Below are 6090 nucleotides of genomic sequence, written 5' to 3'. Positions count from 1 at the left end.
GAAACTACAAAAGGTTGTGACTGTAGCCCTGTCCATCATGCAAACCAGCCTTCCCATCCATTGACTCTATCTCATTCCCGCTACCTCAGAAAGGCAGCCAGCATAACCCCACGCACCCCGGACATACTCTCTTCCACCTTCTTCCGTCAGGAAAAAGATACCAAAGTTTGAGGTCGCATACAAACCGACTCAAGAACAGCTTCTTCCGTGCTGTAAACAGGCTTTTGAATGGACCTACCTCGGATTAAGTTGATCTTTTCTCTACACCTTGCTATAACTGTGACATTATATTCTGCAGTCTCTCCCTCCTTCCCTATGTATGGTATGCATTGTTTTCACAGCATGCAAGAAACAATACTTTTCACTGTATATTAATACATGTGACAATAATAAATCAAATCAATTACAGAATCCATCACTCCCCCCCCCCCCCCCCCCCCCCCCCCAATTCATCTTAACGGCAGAGGGAGTTTGTCCTGCCTCAGCCAATCAGCCTTCACCCTCCCCACCTTGTATTGTTCTTTGTTCTTTAAGGTTTTGGCAAAGGTTGGTATCATGACCGGTACAGGCTTGGAGGGCCGAAGGGCCTGTTCCTGTGCTTTATTGTTCTTTGTTCAAACTAGTAATGTTAAACCTCCGAAGCCCTGCCCAATCTCGGGCCACCTGCACCTCCAAATACCTAAAATGAGACTCCGCTGGGCAAAATTAACGGCCCCCCCCCCCCCCCCCCCACACCTCCACTCACACTCCCGGAGGGAACATCACAAAGTACTCACTTTTCCCTAAATTCAGTTAGTAGTCGGCAAACCTCCCAAATCTCTGAAGCAACCCCACTGTACGTCACCAAAGAGCTCGGCTCTGATATCTACAGCAACAAGTCATCTGCATAGAAGGACACCCTATGCCCCACCCCCACAACTCACCCCCCCCCCCACCATTACTTCCTTCCACAACCCCGAGCTCCTCAACGCAACAGCCAAGGGCTCGATAGGCAATGCAAACAGAAGGGGGGACATGGGGCATCCCTGCCTCCCACCCCAACGCAATGCAAAATACCCTGAGTTCATACTGATTGTGGGCACGCTCGCCATCGGCTCCTTATATCGCAGCTGCACCCATGCCACAAACTTCGGCCCAATCCCAAATTTCTCCAATAACACCATCAAATAACACCACTCCACCTGATCAAATGCCATCTCTGCATCCAGCGCCACCACCACCTCCGCCCCCTCCCCTCTGCTGAAGGAAGCACCATGTTCAAAAGCCTTCTCACATTCCCTTCACGAACCTCATCTGGTCCTCCACAATCACCTTTGGGAGACACCCTTCCAACTTTAACGCCAACACCTTTGTCAGTATCCTGGCATCTATATTCAGCAGAGACATGAGCCTATACAACCCACACTCCACCGGATCCTTGCCCTTTAACAACAGCGAGATGGAAGCCTGCCCCATTGTTTGCGCCAAGACATCCCTCTCCATCGCGGCCTCAAACATTCCCACCATCTGGGAAAGTCTCCTAAGCTTTGGACATGCCCAGAACATGTGGACATGGTTCGCCAGTCCTCCCGCACATTTTTCATGCCTGTCTTCCACCCCAAAGAATCTGCTCATCCAGACCATTGTTATGTGAGCCCAGTGAACGACCTTAAATTGTATCAGGCTGAGCCTGGCACATGTTGCGGAGGTGTTGACTCTACTCAATGCGTCTGCCCATCGACCATCCTCTATCTCTCCTCCCAGCTTCTCCTCCCACTTGCGCTTCAGCTCCTCGGTCTGTGTCTCCTCTGACCCCATAAGTTCCTTGTAAATGTCCGAGATGCTCCCTTCTCCTACCCACCCTCTGAAAACTACCCTGTCCTGAATCCCCTTTAGCGGGAGGAGCGGGAAGGTTGACACCTGTTTGTGTAGCAAGTCCCGCGCCTGCAGATACCTGAATTTGTTTCCCCTCGCCAACCCAAACTTCTCCTCCAGCCGCCTCATACTCGGAAAGCTCCCCTCTATCGACATATCCCCCTACCTCTCAATCCCTGCTCTCCACCATATCCGGAACCCCCCCATCCTTACTTCCCGGGGCAAACCGGTGATTATTACAGATTGGGGACCAGACCGATGCTCCCTCTGCTCCCACATGTCTCCTCCATTGCCCCCAGACTCTCAGGGCCGCCACCACCACGGGGCTGGTGGAGTACCATGCCAGCGGAAACGGCAGAGGTGCAGTTACCAACGCCCCCAAACTGGTGCCCTTGCATGAAGCCGCCTCCATACGCTCCCATGCCGACTCCTCCCCCACCATCCACTTCCTGGTCACGGCTATATTCGCCGCCTAATAATAGTTACTAAAATTTGGCAGCGCCAGCCCACCGACTCCGTTCAAGCATTACCTTCCTTACACGCCCAAACAAAGCCAGAGATCACTTTGTTGACCTGTTTAAAAAAGGACCGTGGAATAAAGATGGGGAGACATTGAAACACGAACAGGAATCTCGGGAGGACCGTCACCTTCACCGTCTGCACCCTCCTAGCGCGTCCCATCTCCGAAAATCGCCCTTCATTTGGTCTACTAGCGGGCCAGATTTAATTTATGCAGCCGGATAATGATGCCCCCGGCGGGCAGGGAGGTGGAGGTAGTGGTGGCGATGGACGCCGAAAAGGCCTTTGACCGGGTGGAGTGGGACTATCTATGGGAGGTGCTCGGACGGTTTGGGTTCGGGGAGGGACTGGTGGATTGGATCAAATTATTATATCAGGCCCCGAGGGCCAGCATCAGGACTAACAGAGAAGTGTCGGAGTACTTTAGGCTGTACCGAGGGACCAGACAGGGCTGCCCGCTCTCCCCGCTGCTGTTTGCGCTGGCCATAGAGCCGCTGGCGATTGCGCTGAGAGCCGCAGAGGGATGGAAGGGGATGGTGAGGGACGGGGTAGAACATAGCGTCTCTCTTTACGCAGACAACCTGCTCCTGTACGTGTCGGACCCAGTGGCCGGGATGGGAAGTATACTGGGAATGTTGAGGAAGTTCGGCCAGTTTTCAGGATACAAATTAAATACGGCCAAGAGTGAAATGTTTGTGGTACAGGCAAGGGGCCAGGAGAACAGATTGAGAGGGCTACAGTTTAGGCTGGTTGAGGAAAATTTCCGGTATTTGGGAATCCAGGTGGCACGAGACTGGGGCAGGCTGCACAAGTTAAATTTGGCCAGGGTGGTGGAGCAAATGAAGGGAGAGTTTCAGAGATGGGATGCACTCCCGCTGTCGTTGGCAGGGAGGGTGCAGACTGTAAAGATGACAATCCTCCCTAGATTTCTGTTTGTTTTTCAGTGCCTCCTGATCTTTGTCCCACAGTCCTTCTTCAAAAGAGTTAACGGGCTGATCATGAGCTTTGTCTGGGCGGGAAAGTCTCCGCGGGTGAAGAAGGCGATGTTGGAGAGGAACCGCAGCGAGGGAGGGCTGGCTTTGCCGAGTCTGATTAATTATTACTGGGCGGCCAACATCGCTATGATAAGGAAGTGGATGGTGGGTACGGGGTCTATCTGGGAGCGGGTGGAGGCGGCTTCATGCAGGGGCTCCAGCTTGGCAGCCATGGTCACAGCTCCTCTACCGCTGCCACCGGCCAAGTACACCACCAGCCCGGTAGTGGTGGCGACCCTGCGGATATGGGGCCAGTGGAGGAGGCATGTTGAGGAGACGGGGGCGTCGGTTTGGGCGCCAATCTGTGACAACCATCGGTTTGCCCCCGGGAACATGGATGGGGGGTTTCGAGCATGGCGGCGGGCGGGGGTGGGAAGGGTGGGCGGTATGTTCCTGGAAGGGAGCTTTGCGAGTTTGAGGAGCTTGGAGGAGAAATTTGGGCTGGTAAGGGGAAATTATTTTAGGTACCTACAGTTGCGGGACTTTGTTCGTAGACAGGTCCCATCTTTCCCACGCCTCTCGCCAATGGGGATCCAAGACAGAATAGTCTCTAGGGGGGAAGAAGGGGAGGGTAGAGTCTCTGATATTTATAAGGTGCTCATGAGGGAGGAAGGGTCCCAGACGGAGGAACTGAAACTTAAATGGGAGGAAGAGCTTGGTGGGGAAATGGAGGATGGGCTGTGGGCAGAGGCCCTGAGTAGGGTAAATTCGACCGCGACATGTGCCAGGCTCAGGCTGATTCAATTTAAGGTCGTTCACCGGGCCCATATGACGGTGGCTCGGATGAGCAAATTCTTTGGGATAGAGAACAAATGCGCTAGGTGCGCGGGAGGACCAGCGAACCACGTTCACATGTTTTGGGCATGCCCTAAGCTGAGGGGGTACTGGGAGGGATTTGCGGGCGTCATGTCCCGGGTGCTAAAAACAAGGGTGGCGATGGGTCCAGGGGTGGCAATTTTTGGGGTTTCGGAAGACCCGGGAGTCCAGGGGGAGAAAGAGGCCAATGTTTTTGCCTTTGCTTCCCCGATAGCCCGGCGACGAATACTATTGGCGTGGAGGGACTCAAAGCCCCCGAAGACTGAGTTGTGGCTTGTGGACATGTCGAGTTTCCTGGGTATGGAAAAAATTAAGTTCGCCTTGAGGGGATCTGTACAGGGGTTCGCCCGGAGGTGGCAACCATTTATTGACTTCTTTGCGGGAGAGTGAGCGTCAGCAGGGGGTGGGGGGGAGGGGGGGGGGGGGTAGAGTAGAGTAGGAGGGATAAAATGGCGGGTAGTACCGGTGGGAGGGGAGCGGGCTTGTGCAGTATGTTACGATTGAAGTATTGAAAGTACGTGGATGTTTGCACATTTTTGCCTTTTTTGCTTTCTTTCTGTTGATGTCTGTAACTGTTTACAAAGCCAAAAACTACCTCAATAAAATTGTTTATTAAAAAAAAAATTTATGCAGCCGGTCCCATTCCCGGGTCACTTGAATGCCTTGGTACCTAAAGCCTCCCCCTACTAATCTAAATGGCAGCTCCCCCAATCACCTCTCCTGTCCCCTCGCCTGGACCGCAAACATCTCACTTTTCCCCATATTTAACTTATACCCCGAAAACCGGCCAAATTCCCCTAGAATCCTCATGATTTCTTACATGTCCTCTAATAGGTCCGATACATACAGAAGCAGGTCGTCCGCATAGAGCGAGACTCTGTGCTCCACACATCCCCCCCCCCCCCCCCCCCCCCCCCCCCCACACCACCCACCCCCGGAACAGCACTTTGAGGCTCTCCGAGCAATTGCCAGCGGCTCTATAGCCAGCGCAAACAGCAGTGAGGAGAGGGGGCATCCCTGTCTCGTCCCCCGGTGCAGTCTAAAATAGTCCGAATTTGGCCTATTCATCCGTACACTTGCCACAGGAGCTTGATACAGTAACGTGACCCAGTCAATAAAGTCCCGCCCAAATCAGAACTGTCCCAGTACCTCCCACAGATATTCCCATTCTACCCGATCAAAACCCTTTTCTGCATCTATTGCAATCACTACCTCCACCTCCCTACCTTTCGGGGGCTCATGATCACATTTAACAGCCTTCTTACATTGGCCAACAGCTGCCTATCCTTAACCAACCCCGTCTGGTCCTCCCCAATAACGTCCGGAATACAATCCTCAATCCTGGAGGACAAAATTTTGGCCAGCAGTTTGGTGTCCACATTAAACAGGGATATCGGCCTGTAGGGCCCACACAGCTCCGGGTTCTTGTCCTGCTTCAGAATCAGCGAAATCATTGCCTGTGACATTGTCGGGGGCACCGCTCTCTCCCTTGCCTCATTGAACATCCTCATCAACACCGGCCCCAATATCCCAGAGAACTTGTTATAAAACTCCACTGGGTACCCGTCCAGCCCCGGGGCTTTACCCGCCTGCATGTCCTTCAGACCCTCCACTACCTGTTCCAACCTGATCGGGGCCCCCAGCCCTTCTACCAGCTCCTCGTCCATCTTTGGGAAATTCAGCCCCCCCAAGAAGTGCCTCATCCCCTCCGGCCCCATCGGGGGTTCCGACCTGCACAGCCTACTGTAGAAATCCCTAAACGCCTTATTCACCCCTGCTGAGTGACCACCGGCGAGCCTGGATCCATCCGCCATGTTTGTGCGGGGCGGCCTGAGGGAGGGCGGCCACTGCGCATGCGCTGGTTGGC

Source organism: Scyliorhinus canicula, chromosome 8 (assembly GCF_902713615.1).
Source record: "Scyliorhinus canicula chromosome 8, sScyCan1.1, whole genome shotgun sequence".
Classification (NCBI taxonomy): Eukaryota; Metazoa; Chordata; class Chondrichthyes; order Carcharhiniformes; family Scyliorhinidae; genus Scyliorhinus; species Scyliorhinus canicula.
This window is presented reverse-complemented; position numbering follows the sequence as displayed.